Below are 21,851 nucleotides of genomic sequence, written 5' to 3' on the forward strand. Positions count from 1 at the left end.
ATGTTAGCTAAGGGTCGGTCTTCCTCACCACAAAAAAAAGCACTGGTAGGGCTGGCCTGGTGGTATAGTGATTAGGTTCGCACACTTGGCTTTGGCAGCCCAGGGTTTGCAGGTTTGGATCCCAGTGCAGACCTCCAAGCTGCTCATCAAACCATGCTGTGGTGGAGTCCCATATACACAATAGAAGAAGATGGGAATAAGGAAGATGGGCACAGATGTTAGCTCAGGGCCAATCTTCCTCACAAAATAAATAAATAAATAAATAAATAAATAAATAAATAAATAAATAAATACAAAGAGCACTGGTTACAATGTGGAGAAAAGCTTGGGGAAGGAGGGCCTGGAGAAAGAAGACCAGTTAGGAGCTTTGGCATGACTCCAGCTGAGAGAGAATTTTTGGAGAAAAAACAGATTTAAAAAATATTAAAGAGAATGCTTTGATGATTAGCCAGAGGTAAAGACAGAGAGAGGGAGGCACGATTGTCTAGATTTTTACCTTAGGTGACCATGGTAGTGCGTTTTTCCGAGCTAGGAAATACAAAGCAGTGTGGGGGAAGCAGGAAAGATGAGTTCATGTGTACTAAATATATTGAGCATGAGGTGTTTATGAAACACCCAAGTGACGGTGCCGAGCCAGGGTTCAGGGGAGAGAGAGCTAGGCTGGAGGTAGAAATTTCAGAGTCAGAGCCTCCTAGATGGTAGCTGAAAGCATGAGAGTAAATAAGATCACCCTGAAAGAGTGTATAGCATGGGAAGAGAAGATGGCTAAAGACTGGAGTTTGCACAGGACTCTGACAGTTATTAGAGCTGCATATACCCCGGGGCTTAGGATGTGTCTCCTGATCAGCCTGGTGATTCACAATTTTGGGCAGAGTGACAAGCTTTTAGTGCTGTAATGATTGGAGGAGGTTGTCAAATTGCTGGGCTTCTCTTTTCCTATACAGACACTAACTTCAGAATGGAAAGTCCAGTGAATTATCGGTCTTTTGAGGTACCATATTATTTACCCAAATTTTAGCTGGCATTTTGAAGTAGGATTAAATTTTTTTAAAAAAAGGAAGACAGGAAATGAGTGAACAATATGGTAAAACTTGGACAAGGCCTAGGAGTTATAGGGGTGGGTTTCTCTGATAAGGATGGGAGGCCTGGAGCTTAGAATGGGGCTCACTTCTGTCCTCTGCCACTACCCAGCTGTGCAACCTTGGGCAATTCACTTCCCCTCTCTCAGCCTCAGCTTCCTTTTTTGTAAAATAGAGATAAAAACAGTACTTTCTAAAACAGAGGTTGCAAAAATAAAATGAGCTGTTTATGAAACACTTAGCATAGTGCCTGGCTTATTGTAAGCAATCAATACACGGTAGGTATTATTATTATATTTTAAATCTCTCATTTGAGCAAGCACATTCGGTCTTACTGAATATATTTTATGCATGTCTCATCTCCTTGGATAGACTGTAAACATCTGGAAGGGAAGAATCATGTATTTTCTTTATGTATAGATGTGTCTTAGTCAGCTCGAGCTGCCAGAACAAAATACCATAAACTGGGTGGCTTATAAACCACAGAAGTTTCTTTTTCACAGTGCTGGAGGCTGGCAGTCTGGGATCAGGGTGCTGGTGTGGTTGGGTTCTGCTGAGAGCCGTCTTTTGAGCTGCAGATTGCCGATTTCTTGTATCCTCACACAGTGAAGAGCAGAGCAAAGCAAACTCTCTCAGGATTCTTATAAGAACACTGATCCATTCATGAGGGCACCTCCCTCGTGACCTCATCTAATCCTAATCACTTCCCAAAGGCCCTGCCTCCTACTGGCATCACACTGGGGAGCAGGGTTTCAGCATATGAATTTCGGGGCGGGGCAGGGGGGGGACACCAACATTCGGTCCATAACAATGTGCTTTACGTGTAGTGGGTGTTCAGAAATTTTGTTGAACGCATTGCAATAGCTACCAATTATTGGACAGTTGCTACATACCAACAACTTTACACTGTATGTGTGTAAATATGCCAAATACTGCTAAAAGGTAGATATTACCATCTCCACTTTACAGAGGAAGAAAAAGAGGCTCAGAGAGGTAAAGTGACTTGCCCAAAGCCAAATGGCCAGCAAATGGCAGAAGCAGATTCGAATTCAGTTCCTTCTGACACCACACCTGTCTTTTTGCCATATTTCCTTCTGAATTCCTGGACTCTTTCTCTGCGGTGAATTTCCCAAATTATTACAATTAGTGGTAGCAAAGGAGGAGAAAAGTTCATACGTTGATGCTTCCCAGACAGTCACTAGATTGGGCTCAAAGTAGTAGGACCAGTTCTTGGCCAGTTTTCATCAGAACAGAAGACCATAAGCATGGACTGCAAATCACACGTACCTACACACAATTCCCTCTTCAGCTTTCTAGAATGACCTGGTGGGAATTAAGATGGATCTTCCCGCTAGGCTCTCAACCTTAGTGTTACGAACTAGTATTTCCCCAGGAATGAGCTGACGTTTATTGGCTGCTTCCTATATGCATAGCCCTGTGGAAAAGGTATAACCATTGCATTTCAGCTGACTTATCTCCAGCGTTGTCATCAGTTCGGGGCTTGCATCTACTCAGAGTAAAAGCCAAAGTCCTCATTATGCCTACATGATCTGCCCTCATCACCTCTTACCTCTGTGACCATATTCCAACCATCACCATCTGTGTCTGCCCCCATCCCATCTGCTCAGCTCCAGCCACTCTGTTCTCATTGCCCTTACTTGAACATGTCAAGGATGCTCCTATCTTAAGTCTCTTGTAATTGTTGTACAGTCTACCCGGAACTCTCCTTTTCCGTTGCACTGCAGGCTTCACTCCCTTGCTTCCTTCTGATCTCTGCTTAAACCTTTGTTAGAGAGGTCTTCACTGACCGCTTCTTTCAAACTGCCATCCCCCACCTGCCCTGCCCACCCCCACCCCCCACCCCCTGCTGTATTTTTCTTCCTAGCACATTTGACTAGGTGACACCCTGCCTATTTACCGATTTGTTTATCTCCTCCCTCCTCCCAAAAAAATCATAAGCTCCATGAAAGCAGGGACTTTGTTTTATTCACTACAGTACCCCCAGCCCTTGGAATGATGCCTGACAGTGCAGACACTTGCTAAATATTGTTTTTGTTGAGAGAATGATTGGTAGAGAGCAGAGGTTAGCAGAAGGGTTATTAAGTGATTTTCTTGGTCTCCTATATTTAGTCATCCTATGTCCCTAAAGTCCTTAAATTCCAAGCTGAGGACACTGAAACTTTTCTCTAGGTATGTGCAGCCCAATATGGCAGCCATGAGCTACATGTTGTTATTAACCACTTGAAATGTGGGCTAGGTCAAATTGAGATATGCTATAAGTGTAAGACACATGCTGGATTTTGAGGACATACTTCAAAAAAAGAATATGAAATATCTCCGTAATTTTTTATATTGATTACATGTTGAAATGATATTTTGGGTATTTGGAGTTTAATAAAATATTATTAAGTTCAATTTCACCTGTTTCTTGTTACTTTTTTTCATTGTCACTACTAGAATATTTAAAATTACGTATGTGGCTCACATTTTTTTTTTTTTTTGAGGAAGATTAGCCCTGAGCTAACATCTGCTGCCAATCCTCCTCTTTTTGCTGAGGAAGACCTGCCCTAAGCCAACATCTGTGCCCATCTTCCTCTACTTTATATGTGGGACACCTACCACAGCATGGCCCATCGAGCCATGCCATGTCTGCACCCCGGATCTGAACTGGCGAACCCCAGGCTGCCGAATCGGACCGTGTGAATTTAACTGCTGTGTCACTGGGCTGGCCCCCTCACATTGTATTTCTATTGGACAGCACTGCTGTAGGATCTAGATTGGAAGGTGGTGCTTTAGAGCCAGACAGATCGAGGTTTGAATCCCGGCCACTGCTTATGTGGCCCTAGGCAAGTTATTTAACTTAGGCCTTCGGCAGTGCCTGGCGCATGCTGTATGTTATAGGTATGCATGAATCAGAGTTATTATTAGGAGAAGGGTTTAGGAAGTGGGGAATGTTTAATTTGGAAAAGTCTTGAGAAGGGTGGAACATAACATGTACCTGCAAGTCTATAAAATTATGACAAAGCCAGCAAGGAGAGAGAGGAAGAGGAGGGCAGTATCTTACATCTGTTGAGAATCAGGTGCCAGATACTTTATACATATGTATCTCATTTAAATCTCACAACAATGGGTACTTTAACCCACTTAATAGACGAGAGAACAAAAGTTAAGTTACTTGCTAATAATTGGTAGAGTCGAGATTTCCGTATCTGTCTGCCTCCAGAGACTTTGCTTACTGTCTTAAGTCACGCTGTTTCCTAAGGAAAATTTGAGTTATTTTGTGTAGTTCCAGGGGACAGGACTAGAAATGCTGCGTGGAAATTACAGGGAGACAGGTTTCAGCTTCATATAAGGGACTGCTGATCGCAGTGACAGAGATGGAAAGGACTGCCTGGATGAGAAGAAAACTCTCTTCCAGTGAAAATATTGAAGCAGAGATTATGGTAGGAAGGATTCTTGCCTGGAGTGGAAGATTGAGCTATGATGTTGCCTTGATTCCTAGACGCTATCTCCTTTAAGTCAGAGCATTTACTTAATAAGAGTTTCGGGCAGTTGAGAAACACCTCCACGTACATGCACATGTGTATTATAAGACAAAGCTTGATAAAAATGGACACAAAGTACATCTTAGAGTTGAAAACTATGGTCATTGAAGCTTATGATTTCATAATTTGTCAAGAAACCTAGCCTTAGTAATTCTTCACCTTTGGATTTTTTTTCCTGTTGTGAAAACAACAGCATCATTGTTAATAATGACCACCAACAGCAAACACCCGATGACAAATGATAAATGAGACGATTCTTGCTCTTAAGGAGTTTGGTTTACTGACAGACAGGTAAAACACCCCAGGTTATTTTGGGCCTTGTAGTCTTCATTGGCTGCTGACTCAAGAGTTCACCTCCCTACCCCACCCCTTGTAGACAGGCAGCATCAGCCACTTCACCCTCTTAATCTCAAGACAGGGGCCTGAGAAAGTCTGCTGCAGAAGGGTAATTGGCCTATTGGTTTGCCTCTTTCTACTTAGCCCTGCTAACCCAACCCCAGCCTCTGGTTGACCAGGTGTGCCTCGAGGGGACAGGCTATAATAGTTAATGTATTACACATATCCATAAAAGATTAAAGATTAGCTCTGTTTTAGCTGAACTGTAACTGTCTGTTTGGGTTTCTCCCCTCCTGGGTCTGTCTGGGGAAGTCAGTGTTGTTTTCAATCTGACGATAATTAACCCACTGGGTCTCGAATTTCCTCGATGGAGGCCCTTTGACAGCTCCTCTTTAGTGCATGCTTACTGGGTACTGTACCAAGCCCTGGAGTAAGCACTTTCTGCGAATCTGGATCACTCATTTAATCCTCATCCCAGCCTTCTGATGCAGGTGGTGTTCTTCCAGTCTCAGAGCTGCAAGAATCATGTGTCTGCCATATAGTATCTTTGGAAGTAAAAGGGTTTGTTTCTTGTTCCCTAAGATTTCATCATCATTAACCCCTTCCTTGGCTCAGAGGATCATATGCCATCATCTACACTATCAATTCAAACATTTCCTGAGAGAGCCTCTGTGTACAGCCCAGAGGAGATAAAGAAGCCCAAGGAGACCGCATGGAGAAGCAGAAGGGTGCGGGTTAACATAACACACTAGTGCTTAGAGTTTAAGATGGGCCCTGGAGTCAGGCTGTTTGAGTTAAAATTCGATCACTGTCTGGCCGTGTAAGCTTGGGCAAGTTACTTTGCCTGTGAACTTCATGTCCTCATCTCTCCAGTGAGAATGCTAGTACTTTCCTCTAAGGTTGTTATGAGGATTAACTGATGCACTTGGCGCATAATGAGTATGAATAAAAATTTTGACTATTCCCAATATTATTTGGGAGTTGAACTCTATTAAACATGGGTTAAAAACAAACAAACATGGTTCACATCTGGACTTGGCTACATACTGGTGTGTGGCCTTGAGCTAGTCACTTAATTTCTCTGAATCTGCTTCTTAATCTGTAAATGAGGGAGATTATCTACTTGACAGGACTGCTGTGAAGAGTATAGATGACACATACAAAGTGCTTAGCATGTGATGAGTGTTTTCAGACGCTGCCTTCAAGTAGGTTGGTTGAGAAGGCAGGACATAAACATTAAAAACAGAACTAAGGAAAAGAAAACTTTAAGGAGAACTGGCGTGTCCTTATAGACATAGCAAGGCAAACTGTGGCATATAATTGAGTCGACACTTATTGTGTGCCTGCTGTAGGCCAGACATTGTTCTGGGCTCTTGGAATATAAGAATAAGCAAGACAACCTAAATCTCTCCCCTGACAGAGCCTACATTTTAGTAATAAAATATTATGTGCCATTAAAAATGGTTACAAAGGGGCCGGCCCGGTGGTGCAGCGGTTAAGTGCGCACGTTCTGCTTCGGTTGCCTGGGGTTTGCCGGTTCGGATCCCGGGTGCGGACGTGGCACCGCTTGGCAAGCCATGCTGTGGTAGGCGTCCCGCATATAAAGTAGAGGAAGATGGGCATAGATGTTAGCTCAGGGCCAGTCTTCTTCAGCGAAAAGAGGAGGGTTGGCAGCAGTTAGCTCAGGGCTAATCTTCCTCAAAAAAAAAAAAAGGTTACAAAAGAAATAGTGTGAGAAATACTTATAATATCAACTAAGAAAGCTAGTTAGAAAGTCATATGTGCAATATGATTCTAACTATATAGTCTCCAAAACATCTGTGCACAGAGGAAAAAACTAAAACTTTTTAATGCTAGCAATAACTTTTTGGTTAATGAGACTGGAGATTATTTTTCCTCCACTTGTGTCTGTTTTCTAAATTTTTGATGAGTGTGTGTTACTTAAAGAGAAAAAAAGAAAAACTTAAACAAACCAAATGTCCATCAACAAGTAAATGGACAAAAAAACTGTGATATGTACAATGGAATACTACTCATCAATAAAAAAGAACAAACTACTAATATATGCCACAAGATAGATGAATCTAAAAATATTCTAGGTGAAAGAAGCCAGACACAAAAGAATACATAATGCATGATTCCGTTTATATGATATTCTAGAACAGACAAAACTAATCTCACTTGAAAGAAATCAAATTTCTGCTTGGCTGGAGTGAGGAATGAGAAGGATTGATTGCAAAGAGATACAGGGGAACTTTTGGGAAAACAGAAATATTCTAAATCTCGATTGTGGCAATAGTTACTCAGGTGTATCTATTTGTCAAAACTCATCAAGCTGTACATTTAAATGGGTGCATTTTAGTTGTATGTAAATGTATGTTGATAAAATTGATTAAAATAATGCAAAATACTTTATAAGTTTTTTCTGGTTACAAGAACATTATATGCTCATTGGAAGAAATTCTAATGTTTTACAAAAAATTCTAATATTTAGGAAAAATTGCTTTCTCCATTTTGAAAAATTGGAAAGTCACTGCAATTCTAAGCACAGGATTTGATACACGATAAATATTGATAAATCAAAAAACAGAGTCAGAGAGAGAATTAACCCCGTTAGGAAGCAGAGAAGAGTGAATAGATTGGAGCACCCGCAAGAACTACAGAAATCTAGGAGAAACCCTGCTGGAGGATGAAGCTGTCAGGGGTGACAGGACAGGTGTATGGCCTCTGTGAGACTCCAGCAGGTGGGAAAGAAGTGAAAATGGAGGTCAGGATAGGTGAACTGACAAGGAGTTGTGTTTGGCTTTTCTGCTTGCTTTTCTTTTCCTTGGAGAAAGAGTGAGAATGTGGCAATGACAAAAATCATAATGGCAGAGAAAAACCAAGAATAAACGAAGGTGAAAGCGGGCACAGGGTCCTCAGTAATGACCAAGTCAAACAGGGAGCTAATTCCCGACGTTGTTGTCCTTCCTGCTTGGCCAAGGTATTGTTGACTGATCCTACTTGCTTTTCTTTAGTGAATAGAATTAGATCAGTTGGCAATTATGTACCAAGAACCCATGGAAATTCCCACCTTGGCGTTATTTGTGGGTGCAAAAATGGTTGAAGACTCAGGTCCTGGCTCCCACTCCAGTGGGAAAAAGAGTGCTAGTAATAACTCCTGATAGTTCACATGTGCACAGCAATCTACAGTTCACCAAGTGCTTTTCATTGGTTTCAGTCCATTCTCCCACCATCAGGAATGAGAGATAAGAGGAGAGAGGACAGGCAGTGCGGCAAAGGACAAAGAAGCAGGCACACCTCACCCAGGCTGAGATGCCAACTCCACATCCTATAAGCTGGATGACCTCAAGCAGTGACATCCGCTCCTATGGCCATTATGAAGATAAAAGGAAATGTCTATGACACACGTAGCGCAGTGCTATGTGCTGTGACTGGGTTGCAGCTATAATGGTCATCCCCATTTTATGGATGTGGACACGGCTCAATGGAAGTCATGAAAAAGTTGTAAATAAGAGCTGAGACTTTTTGACAAATCTCCAAGTTGGACGAATTCTTCGTCACTGTTGTCCGTTCTTCCCCCAGAAGAGGCAAGAACGGGCTGTGCAGGAAATAGAAACCATGACTAAGGGAAAGACCTTCTCACATGAAATCAGAGGATCATAGACTTAAAAGTGAGCTTTTTGATTTATTAGTCCAGCTCCTTCTCCTCTACCCCACAGAACAGATGACGAAACCAAGACCCAAGGAGCAGAAGAGACTTTCCCAAATGACTCAGAATAGAATGGCAAGCGCTGAACAGTGGCCAGACTTTTCTCTTGCTATTCCTTTCTGAACCCAAACCCTTAAGTCATACAGACTCGGGGTCGATTCTTGACCCTGCCCTAACTAGCTGTGTGATATAACATCTCTGATGCTCAGTATCTGCATTTGTAATATGAAATAATAGCTCTACCTCACTGGTTTGCTGTAAATATTAAATTATATAGTGCATGTAAAGTGCACAATCATTTAAATAGGTATACATTTCCCATTTTACAGATGAGGAACTGAGGCTTGTTGAAACTTCACTTGGTTCAGGATTGTACCTAAGGTCAAAGAAAGAGCCTAGAAGAAATTGAAGAAACCTCTGGGTGAGAACTGGGTGGGTACGAGGTGAGCCAAGCTCTCCTTGCACCTGTCACTGGGAGCCACCTTTCTGTCCGGGAGCTCAAGAAGACACTAGCCACGCAGAGTGACCTTCCTTGCCTCTGCCACCTTAATGCACAAACAGGTTGTGAAACAACATAGGCAGTGACTCAGCCTGGGGGCCTGTTCTGCTGGTCAGAGCAGGCAGGCTGGGGCTGTTTGATTGAGCCTTGAAAGGACATTGTGTCTTACAAACACATTGCTTGTCAAAGCCCTGACGGAGGTGCCAAGCACAGTCTGTAAACTCTGGTCCCTGAGGCATCATGGATGACTAAACTGGGGTGCCTAAGTTGTATACAACATCTCCTGATTGTTATTCTGGTCTAACAACCATCCAGGGCCAATGTCAGGAAGAGAGGGAATGTCTTAGAGGCTGGGAAGCTCCTATTTCTCAAGAGGCAACTTGATGTGGCAACCAGGGCCTGCGCTTCTGGAGTCCACATTATGCAGACTTTAGTTCAGATCCTGGCTCTGCTGCTTATTGTCCTTGTGACCTGGGGCAGGTGGCTTACCCTTGCTAGGGTTCAATTTCCTTATTCTATAAAACGCCCACTTTGCAAAATTGTCTTTTAGAGATAAAAGATGTAAATTTCCTGGAACATAGAAAACTCTCCATAAATTATTATTAGGATGCTGTGCCAAAGTCTGCCTCTTCCTCCCTTCCAAACCAGAATCGCCCCTCCTGAGCTAAGGGTTTATCACTCAGCCAGAAATGGTGAAAAGCAACCAGTACCACTGTCACAGCCACGTGCCCCAGGCCCGTTGTATCATTGCTATTCTACTGATTACTGGATTCATTTCCTAATATTAGAAGAGAAAAAGATATTTTTAATCAAGGGTGTGGTAGGCCAAAAATTGGTCCCCAAAGATGTCCAGTTCCTTATCTCTGGAACCTATGAATATTGCCTCATCTGGCAAAAGAGACTCTGTAGATGTGATTACGTTAAAGATATTGAGATGGAGACGTTATCCAAGCGTGCTATAAATGTAATCATCAGCATCCTTATAAGACAGAGATAGAGGAAGATTTGATGACAAAAGAGGAGTAGGCAATGTGATGACAAAAGCAGAGATTGGGGTGATGTGATTCCAAGCCAGGGAATGAGAGCAGCCGCCAGAAGCTGGAGGAGACAAGGAATGAATTCTCCCCTGGAGACTCCAGAAGAAACCAGCTCTGGCAACACCTTGATTTTAGCCCCATTTTTTTAAGACTCACTTCTGACTTCTGGCCTTCAGAACTGTAAGAGAATACAGTTCTGCTGTCTTAAGCCACTAAATTTGCGGTAATTTGTTACAGCAATAGAAACTAATCCAGGGCTGTGGTTCTTAAACTTCTCAATGAGAAGTTTAAGTGCCTTCTGGAATAATAATAATGTGATCACAACTAACCGTAGCGCTTGCTGCATGTCAGGCACCATTTTAAAGCATCTTACATATATTAATTCCTTTAATCCCCATATCAACCCTATAATGTAGATACTACTATTACCTATTTTAAGGTAAGAGAACTCAGGTACTGAGAGGTCTCTCCAGAGCCTATGCAGAACTCCCTAGAATGACATTTGAGACCCCTCATAATTATATTAGAACTCTTCTAGTTCCAAATGATTAAAAAGCCAACCTCTTGTAATTGAAGAGGATGGGTAAAGACTTCAGGCACATCTGGATCTAGAGACTCAAAAAGAATCATAAAGAAATTGGTCTCTCTCTCTCTAACTCTGTCTCGTCTCTGTCTGTCTCTCTGTCTCTCTCTTTAATCTCTAAACTTGACTTTCCTTTCTCTTAGCTTCCCTGGTGACACAGAGCTGCTTTTTTCCCAAGAGTCCCAACAAATGTGCTGGAGAGGATTCTCACTGGCCCAGCTTGGGTTCTATGTCCGTCTTTGTATCCAGCACTGTTGTATTCTAATTGGCTAGACCAGACTCAATCACGTGCCCACATCGGGAGATATAAAGGTGGGGTCAGGCCCACCAGAACTATACAGAATGAGAGTAGGATAAGTGGATCTCTAAAGCAAAATAGGAGCATGCTGTTTCCAAAAGGTGTAAAGGAGGCTGGGTGGGTATTGACATCCTTTCCAGAATGTTCAGCCTGGTATTCAGTTTGTCCCCAACTTCATGACCATGGAGGTTGTTTATAACTCAGTATCCATTCTGATCAGTTGGTGCCTATGCCCTTCCAGTGTTTAACTATTTTGAACATTACCCCTGCCCATTTCCACCAAACAAATAGTCTTGCCCCAATTTATTAACTTTTTCAGCCAAATCGTCTGTTGCTGCCCCCATAGGCACAGATCCTATGGCCCAACCCAGTGGTCTACTTCTCAGGACCTCACTCTCAAGGAAGAGTCTCACTGTCTACTTTCAAGCCTACCCAGCTTCAAAGACCACCAGTTCAACTGCCATTTCTTCCATGAAGCCTTCCTGATTGCCCCCATCTGGAATTGACCTCCTAACGCCCTGCTCCACTTGAATGCTCTTTATTGGCACCTCTCTCATTGTCTCTTTGCTTGGAATTAGATTTTTACCTGTCTTTACCTCCCCTATGAGACTAAGCTTGTTGAAGACAAGGACTGCATCTTATTCGCCTTCTATTTCCCAAAAGTCTGTCACAGTGATCCTCTGCCACTTAATTTGACATTGAACAAAGCCTTTCACCTCTTTGAGCCTTGGTTTCTTCTATTGTAAAATAGGGATGATAATAGCCCTTACCTCACAATTTTTTGTGAAGACTGAAACACACACATACGTAATTTATTGAGCATATACTATGTGTGTCAGAGATGTGACATGCCTTTCAAAGGGCAAATACCTAGTGCTGGCAGACCTGGACTCAAATATCGTCTTCTCAATAGACTATGCTCCTAACCAGTGTTCCACACTGCCTCCCACATAAGAGAGGGACACAGCCAGACAGCGCCCAGCACACAGTAGGAGCACAGTGACTGTTGCGAAATGCTTGACTCTGTTGAACTGAATCAAACACCTCTTTGACTTCACTTTCCGCTGGACTGTAGTTTGCCCGTCTCCAGTTTATCCTGCCTGTGTCATCAGACCACGTGACACACACACCCCCTGGGGGCCCACTTAATTCTTGCTGACTTGGAATGTGTCTTCCCAGCACTCCTGTAAACTGGGAGGAGCCTTTGGGCTGTAAATCTTGGATCTGGGACAGCCCAAAGGTCTTTGTTTGCACTAACCCAGACAACAGCTGGAACTCCAACCAAAGGAGACGCTGCCTGGTGGGGGAGGGGGAATGTGTGAGCCTTCCCTCCTCCCCACACAGAGGAGGCCAAGGTCCAAGGCTGCAGGTCTCCTGTGTTGAACATACTCCTCACCCTTTGGTTGCGAAGGAATTTGTGGTGATAAAACCAGTTCTTAATTGTGAGCCCCCTCACCTCATAACAGCCTTACGGCTGGATATTTGGGAAAAGGACCATGGGGATCTGGATGCATCAAACCCATATTCCCGCTCCTGGAAACATTTTTCTCCAAAGTTATTTGTTTTCCATTTACCAAGAAGTTGATATGTGCCAAGTGTCCTACTGAACACATTATATGCATTATTTAATTCAGGATTTCTCAACCTCGGGACTATTAACTTTTTGGACTGGATAATTCTTTGCAGTAAGGTACTGTCCTGTGCACTGTAGGATGTTTAGCAGCATCCCTGGCCTCTACCCACTAGATGCCAGTAGCACCCTCCCATTTGTGACAACCAAAAAATGTCTCCAGACTTTGCCAAGTGTCCTGTGGCATAAAGTCATCCTAGAGTGAGAACCGCTGATTTAATTGAATATACTCCACAATATACTGTGGAGGCAGAAAACAGATTGTAAGATAGACTGTAGTTGACAGTCTAATATGTTGCCATTTTTTAGCATATTTAAGCATAGAAGGAAGATCTAGAAGATAAATTCTACAAAAAAAAAAGCAGTACTTTCTTTTTTTTTTTTTTTGAGGAAGATTAGCCCTGAGCTAACATCTGCTGCCAATCCTCCTCTTTTTGCTGAGGAAGACTGGCCCTGAGCTAACATCCGTGCCCATCTTCCTCTAATTTATATGTGGAACGCCTGCCACAGCACGGCTTGGTGAGTGGTGCATAGGTCTGCACCCAGGATCTGAACCAGTGAACCCCAGGCTGCTGAAGTGGAATGTGGGAATGTAATCGCTGTGCCACAGGGCTGGCCCAGCAATACTTTCTAGGGTTGAATTATTAGCAATTTTTATTTTCTTATTTATGCTTATCTGTATTTTCTGATTTTTCTGTAGTGAATAGAAAATATCTCTTTATTTTTTCCTGTCTGGTTCCACAAAAGAGTGGAGTTTATTTACAGGAAATACATGTAATAAAATAGTGAAAAATACATTAAAAATTTAAATATCAGGGCCAGGATAGACATATAAATCAATGGAACAGATTAAAGAAATCAGAACTAGACTCACCTGTGTTCAGTCAATTGATTTTCAACAAACGTAATAAAATAATTAAATGGAGAAAGGATAATCTTTTCAACAGATGGTGCTGGAACAACTAGATATTTGAAGGAAAAAAATGAACCTCTACCATTACCTCACACTATAAACAAAAATAAACATGAAATGAATCATAGATCTAAATGTTAAAGATAAAATTTCTGGGGAAAAAACCCACAAGAGAACATATCTGTGATCTTGGGTTTGGCAAAGATTCCTTAGGTAGATCACAAAAAACCCAAGTCATAAAAGAAAAAAAAATTGGTATATTGAACTCTATCACAATTAAATTCTGTTCTTCTAAAGAATGGAAAGGTAAGCCACAGTCTGGTAGAAAACATTTGCAATTCATATATCTAACAAAGAACCAATCTAGAATATCAAGAATATATAAAGAACTCTTACTACTTAATCATAAAGAAACAAATAACCCAATAAAGAAAATCAGCAAAAGATTTAAAAAGACACTTCAACAGATATATAAAATATACAAATGGCCAATAAGTACAAGAAAAGATGCTCAACATCATTAGTGATCACAGAAATACAAATTAAAAATCATGAGATACCACACACATCTGTGAAAATGGCTGAAGTTTAAAAGCCTGACAATACCAAGTGTCAACAAGGATGCAGAGCAAGTGGAACTCTTATATGTTGCTGGTGGGACTACAAAATGATACAGCCACTTTGGAAAATGATTTGGAAATTTCTTATAAAATTGAATATATGCTTACTATGTGTCCCAAAAATTTCAGTCCTATGTTTTTACCCAAGAGAAATGAAAACCTATGCCCACACTAATAGCAGCTTTATGTGTAAGAGCCAAAATTGCAAACTCAAATGTCCCTCAACCGTTGAATGGCTAAACAAATTGTGATACATCCATACAATAGTATTCTACTCGGTGACAAAGAGGAATGAACTACTGATATACACAACAACATGGTGAATCTCAAAAGCATTAGGCTAACTGAAAGAAGCCAGCCACAAAAGATTACACAATGAATACTTCCATTTATATGAAATACTAGAAAAGTCATAACTATAGTGACAAAGCAGATCTGTGGTTGCTATGGGTTGGGGTTGGGGGATAGGACAGATAGTAAAGGAACCCAAGGAAATTTTGAGGGGAGATTAAAATATCTCATATGGTCATGTGGTGATGGTTACATGACTATAGACATTGGTCAAAATTCAATGAACTGTACACTTAAAATGGGTAAATTTTGCTAATGCACAAAATGAGGTTCTTTTGCCCAATGCACATAAATAAGCCAATTAATTACAGCATGAGCCTTTGGGAAAGAAAACAGCTTTATTCTGCCAGATCAATCTTCAGGGAGACAGGGGGCATATGCCCTCAGATCTGTCTCCCCAATTCAGGATTTGGGGTGTAATTTAAGAGGTTAGGGAGAACAGGCCAGCATGTAGAAATGCTAGTGGGAGAGGTTTTGATTGGTGGGTTTCAAGCATTTATGGTAAGCTTCTAAACTTTCAAGATAAGGTCGGGAAGGATTTTGACACAGATCTTCCTGAATGATGGACCCCTTGCTTCTGATTAGAGTCTGACTTTTTAAGTTCCAGTCATGTCCTGGTCCTTTTGTTCCATTTGGGGGGAGAATCCTTGGTTCTGCGGTCATTTCAGGTCAAGATTTCTTCTTCCATGCATGCTCTGGCTTTGTGACATTGCAAATTTTCTGAAAGACAATTTCTTAATCACTCTTTTGATAAAATAGCGTCAGTGAAACTGGTCCTGGAGGACCAGCAGTTATAATTTTATTGTATGCAAATTATACCTCAATTAGGCTCACTTTAAAAATTTTGAGGCCATGACCTATTCAAATGGCTAAAATGAAAAAGACCGACTATACCAAGTGTTGAAGAGGCTGTGGAGCAACTGATAGTCTTGAACATTGTTGGTAAGTGTGTAAAATGGTACAACCAGTTTAGAAAACGTATTGGTAGTTTTTGTGAAGTTAAACATATATTTGCCATATAAACCAGCAATTCTACCCCTGTTTACCCAAGAGAAAGCAGATATGTGTCCACAAAATGACTTATGACTGAATATTCATAGCAGCTTAATTTAAATAGTTCCAAACTGGAAACAAGCCAAATGTTCACTAACTGGTGAAAAGAGGAATGACTTGTGATATATTCATACACTGAAATAGCACCCAGCTATAAAAAAGGAATGACCTACTGATATAGGAAACTCATGAATAAACCTTAAAAACATCATGCTAAGCCAAAGAAACCATATACACTGTATAATTCCATTTATGTGAAACTATGTAAACCAGTACATACTGTATAATTCCATTTATGTGAAATTATAGAACAGGCAAAACTAATCTGTACTTGAATGCAAAACTAAAAAGATGTCAAAATGGATCCATCGAAGATATTTATGCAGGAGAGTTATATATATAAGGCTGTTTTTCAGGAGATGACTACAAACTTGTTTGACATGGTTAGAACAATGAGAAGATAATTTTGTTTTCTTTTTCTTTTTAAATTTATTTATTTTTTAATTTTTATTTTTTTCGGTTGTACCTCATATTTCAAATTCTGGATACATTACATCATGTTCACCACCCGAACACTAATTATAGTGCATCCCCTCACATGTGACCCTAATCACCCCTTTTGCCTTCCCCCCTTCCCCCAATTTTGTTTTCCTTCTCATATAATTTGTTGATTTTTCACATTTTAAAAAGTAATAAAAAAAAGAGTTGCTATAATTTAACCAAATAACATGGTCCAGGTATTAAGTTTCACCATTAACTATCTTAAGTTTAGATTAAACACTTCTCTTACTTATTTACTGTTTCTCTGTTTGACATAATGATTGTCTGCCTAGTCAGCAAGAGATCCCAAAATAGAACTTTACCATTTCTTTCCATTTCTTCCTTAAGTCGACATCTCTTTGAAATTTCAGAATCATTCTTAATTTCTGTATTACAGAATAAAAGGAAGAAATCAGAAAAATTGTATAATGACTATTGATCCGTCATTCTTTTAAAATGCCTTTTTCAAAGAAATATTTAAATTAAATTTCAAATATTGCCTTATAGGTAAGCCATCATCTCTCAAGAAGCAATCGGGTTATCCACATACCTTTTTTAGCTGTAGTATAGTTTTTATCAGCGGTTAAACTGTCTTCACTGAATGGACAAACTATGATTATTATTAATCCCTTTCTCCCATTAGTTATTGTCAGTTCTTCTAATGACTGCTAAATCCATTAGCAAATGCCCTAGAATGAAAATATTGTCTTAAGCCGAGTGAAATAATACATTTTGTTGCATTTATATTTTTGTTCTAATTTTTGAATGCAAAACTTTGTGATTTGCTAATAACAAAATGAGTGATTAAGAACAACAAACCTGTAGTGACAGAAAGCAGAAGGTGGTTGTCTGAGGGACACAAGAAAGGGGGTTTGGGGATTCACCGCAAAGGGCCACAAGGGAATTTCATTTGGGTGGTGGTTGTACGAGTGTGTACTTTCGTCAAAACTCATGGAACTGTGTGCATTTAAAACGTGTGCATTTTATTGGATGCAAATTATACTTCCATAAGTTTGATTTGAAAGGAAAAACAAATCAGGGTAGGGAAATGCAAATTAGAGGAGAATATCAACCTCTGGGGGGAAAAGTAAAACTCAGAGGCTGGAGGGTCTTGCTTTGGTTGGTCTGTGACTTTGGCACTGAGTTTTGTTTCCCCAAAATCTTACCTATCTTCAAGGCCTAGCTGAAATGCCATGGCTTCTAGGAAATTTCCATGGTTTCCCCAGCCCACAGCGATTTGTCTTTGAAGTCAATGTTGATTCTGTATATTAGTATAAAAAGATCCTCCATAAACACGTATAGTGCTTTTATTTTATTAAATGCCTCCAGCCCATTATGTCAGCTGATTCTCGCTTTAACTACTAGTCAGGGCAAGGATTATTCTGGCCATTTTAGAGATAGGCTAAGGCTCAGGGAAGTACCTTACAAGCCACAAGTTGGAACAGAGCCTGGACTAGTACTTGGGCCTCCGGTGCTCCTTTCCTTGGAAGGCGGTAGAGTGATGGGTGGAAAGAGCATTGGCCAAGGAATCTAGAACTCTGGCTAATTTGTTTGGGAAGTCCCTGGGCAATATTAATATTGCTAGACCTCAGCTTCCACAGCTGTAAGATGGGTAAAATCCCTGCTCCGCCTGTGTCCCAGGGTTGTGATTAGGGTGGTGTAGAGCAGTCCCTGATGATAAATAAGTGATCAGTAAATATTTATGCAATTAACAAACATTTATTGAACACTTACTCTAGCACTATGGTAGACATTGGGGATGCAACAGTGAACAGGGAGACAGGCAAGAAACAACAAAGATTATGAAAGGTTCAAAGGGAAAAGAAATGAGAGGAGTGGAGTGAGGCTGAGAAAAAGAAATGAGAGAGAGTGAGTTAGGAATCAGATCAGAACTCTGATGAAATGATATTGAAGGTGAGAACTGAAGGTTTAGGAGCTAGACCCACACAGGTCTGGGAGAAGGGCACTCTAGGTCGTGGGAACTCTATATTACCTTGCATCTCACAGCTCCATTTCACAGATGAGGAAACTGAGGCTATGAGTTTAAGAAAATGACATTGGCCCAATCTCTGACTTTCACTGAAGGGAGGAATGAAATTACACAGGCATTCTATAAACATTTTCTCATTTGATCCTGACAACAATAAACTTTTGATGGTAACGTTCTCATTTTACAGACGAGGAAATTAAAGAAAATTATCAAAGGTCATAGAGGTACTTCGGTCTGTTTATTTATACTCTGCCTCATTCCAGATGAACTTGCACTCAGATTTGAGCCTCATCTGTCTGGTTCCAAAGTCCAAGCTCTTTGCCCGCCACACTAGACTGATGCTGAACGTCTGAGAGCTGGCGATGTAACAGCCAGCCAGACAGACAGAGACACCCAGAGCAGAGGCCGAGTCTGAAGCGTGGGGAGGCTATTATTTCTGGAACACCCCCTCCTGGGCCTAGCACCAGACCAGGATCCTCATGGATACAAACATACATTCCACATCTATTTTATTTTATTTATTCAGCTCTGGAGATAGAGCAGTGAGCTTGCAGACAAAAGCCTCTTCCTGCACGGGGCTTGCAATTAAATGGGGAATTGAGTGAGCCACACAAATGATTATAATAGTAGACAGAAAACAAAATGGAAAAATAGAAGCTCTTGGTAAGCTTGGGTCAAAGAAGGAAGATGTGTACTTGGGGTGGGGATGGGAGCCAGAAAAACCTTTTCACATGAGGGAACTTTTGAGTCTAGTTTCAGTTGTGCCCATCTGTAAAATGGAGATAATGATAGGCTCTACTATATAGGGCTGTTGTGAGGATTAAATGAGGTCATGCCTGTGAACTACTTAGGGGAGTACCTGGTACCTAGGAAGTCCTAAATAAGTCTTACTACCTTCTCCACGCCTTCTTGTAATAAATATTATCTAGTGTCTTAGTTTGGGCTGCTATAATAAAAAGACCTTAGACGGAGTGGCTTAAACAGTGGACATTTCTTTCTCACAGTTCTGGAGGCTGGGAAGTCCAAGATCGTTACCAGCCAGTTGGGTTCCTGATGAGAGCCTCGTCCTGGTTGTCTCACATGGTGGGGAGAGAGAGAGAGGAAGCAAGCTGTCCCGTCTCTTCTTATAAGGGCACTAATCCCAACATGAGGGATCCACACTCCTGACCTAATCACCTCCCAAAGGCCCCACCTCCAAACACCAAGACACTGGGGATTAGGCTTTCAACATATGAATTTGAGGAAGACACAAACATTCAGTCCATAGCATATAGTTTGTAATAAACAACAAAATCTCCTTTGAAGACTTCCCATTGCCCATGGTATAAAGTCCAAAATTCTCAACATGCCCTGTAAGGCCATGCCAGACCTCCCCTGGGCTTCCTTCTTGGCCTCACCCTTCCTCACGTTCTCTCCGCTCCCTCTGGCCCTACCAGGCTGCCTTCCCTGTCCTGCTTCAAAGCTTCTCCCATGCTGTCTCCTTTGCCAGAAATCTTTGTTCACGCTCCTTTCTCCCCTCCCATCCTTGGCCAGTCCTTTCTCATCCTTCAGGTCCAGGGTGTTCCTCTGGGAACTCCCACATTGAGAGGGAGGACTGTCTGAGTCCTGGACTGTCTGTCTCATTTATTGCTGCAGTGCCAGCATCCAACAGTGTCTGGGACAGAGTAAGCACTTGATAATGTTGACACAGACAGAAAAAAAGAGGTTCCTCCTTGAAATGTGAGTTTAGATCCCCAGAATTGGGACAGAAGCTCAAGGCTCCCCGCAACAGGAACCACTAGTGAGGTCAGAGGTGATTCAGACATGAGGGGAAAGAATTTCTGCTGCTATAACCAGCTGCGACATGGTTTTTCTCAGGACAGGGGCATCACACACAAGCAGACTTGAGAAAAGATAGAGCACTCAGGCAGTGAACTTACTCTTCTCCCCAGAGAGGTGGAGTGACTTGCCCAAGGTCTCCAGCCACGGGAGAGGGGATGGGAGTGAGAACCTCTTCTGCTCCTTCCAGCATGGCAGCTGTTGCCTCCCACCTCAGGAAGAGAAAGTCGGGACAGGAAATTGTAAGACTGACACAGGATGGTGACAGACTATGAAGAGGACCTAAAGGTTCAGGCTTGTGAGACCTCAAGCAAGTCATTTTCCATCTCTGGTCTTTATTTTCACCATCTGTGATAAGAGAGTGTCTTGGGTCACATACCTTTGCAAGCAGACTCTGGGATGGAAATTTGAATACAGGAGGTTTAGTGGGGATCAATATCATAGGAGAGTGAGAAGCAGCAGGACTGGGCAGAAGAAATTGGGCTGCAGTGCTGGCCTCGGGTGATCCTAAAGGGAGCGCTATATGAGATAATCCTTCAGAGTTGTTTCCAATGGAGGCAAAGGGGCCAGGCCTTTGTATGCTCCTCTCCCATTAACCAGTTGTTGGAGGCAGACTGCCTGGAGGGGGCATAACCGTGAGCTAGGTAACTCCCTTCCACCCAGGGCCATTCCCAGAGAGGGACTCAGTTGAGATCCCTCCCAGTGGAGTGGGGTGTGTGGCAGGAATGCATGCCACAGTCTGGGTTGCACGCCACAACATCCGTTATAGAGGAATGTAGATTAGCAGTTTTCTAACTCCGTTCCACGGCTTCCTCAGGTTCCAAGAAGGTGCTTCAGTGGGTGAGAAACTGCTTGTCTTGGATGTGTTTTAGCTTCTGCAACAGTCCGACATATTCCTTGGAAGAATAAGCTTTGCTGCTAGGTTATAAATGCTCTTATAGCCCTTCATGTTTCTCCTTTGAGGTGCCAATCACAATTATAATTTAAATAATTAGTTGTGTAACGATCTAATGTTGTCTCCTCCATTAGACAATAAACTCCAAGAGGACAGGAACCATGCCTGTCTTGTTCACTGCCCTGCGTCCAGGGCATGTTACATATGAGGTGCACAACACCTGTGGAATGAATGATCTTGCCATCAGAACACCAGAGAAGCTGCGAAAGATGCAAATTTATCACCTCTACCTCCAACCACTGGTCCTCTAGGCACAAAAAGTTCATGAACCACTTCTCCATTCCACCTGTCCTAGGGCTCGAGTGAATGTTTGAAACCTGCTGGAGAGGACTCACTCAGCCCGTTTCTACCCACTCAAACCAAGCATGTCCTCAAAGCGTGGCTTCAAAAGCCAAAGAAAAGAATCAAGCCACCAGCAACCTTCTGTAAACTCCTGCCCGGGTCCTGGAATGCAGGCTGCAGACATCTAGAAAATAGATTCGCCAGACTCTGTCTCGAGCCAAGAGTTTTCAATTCCACATACAAATGGACTTGAACATGATGAGAGAAAAAAAAACCAGACTGAGGGCAAAGGGACTTTGGAGACAAAAGTAATGTGATACAAGAGCTCTAGAATCAGACTGACAAGGATTCAAGTCCTACCTCAGTTGCGTGGCCTTGGGCAGGTATCTCCAATACTGAATGGCTCCCTAGTGCTAGGTGCAGGTACCTGAACGGTGCTAGGTGGTTGTCATGCATTATTTAATCCACACAACCCTCCTGTGGCCCATTGCATTATGAATTATTGTTTTAATTCCACTGCATGGATAAGGAAGTTGAGGAGGGAGAACTGAAATAACTTCCTGGTGGTCAGACATTAAACGTCAAAGCTGGAATTTGATCCCACGTCTGT

The 21,851-nt window shown here is 41.9% G+C and overlaps 1 long non-coding RNA gene across 2 annotated transcripts; it reads right to left on the reverse strand.

The window, feature by feature from the left end:
• Positions 1–13,871: 13,871 nt before the first annotated feature.
• Positions 13,872–20,242, reverse strand: LOC139045339 (uncharacterized). 2 transcript variants are annotated; one of them, XR_011503519.1, is made up of 4 exons: positions 20,106–20,242; positions 16,747–16,885; positions 16,520–16,582; positions 13,872–15,323 (listed from the first exon to the last, which is right to left on the reverse strand). It is a non-coding gene; the product is annotated as an uncharacterized lncRNA (long non-coding RNA). The 2 variants fall into 2 exon arrangements; XR_011503520.1 differs by lacking the exon at positions 16,747–16,885 and having other exon boundaries at positions 14,919–15,323; positions 20,106–20,223.
• Positions 20,243–21,851: the final 1,609 nt, after the last annotated feature.

The sequence above is a fragment of the Equus asinus genome, chromosome 5, assembly GCF_041296235.1.
Source record: "Equus asinus isolate D_3611 breed Donkey chromosome 5, EquAss-T2T_v2, whole genome shotgun sequence".
Classification (NCBI taxonomy): domain Eukaryota; kingdom Metazoa; phylum Chordata; class Mammalia; order Perissodactyla; family Equidae; genus Equus; species Equus asinus.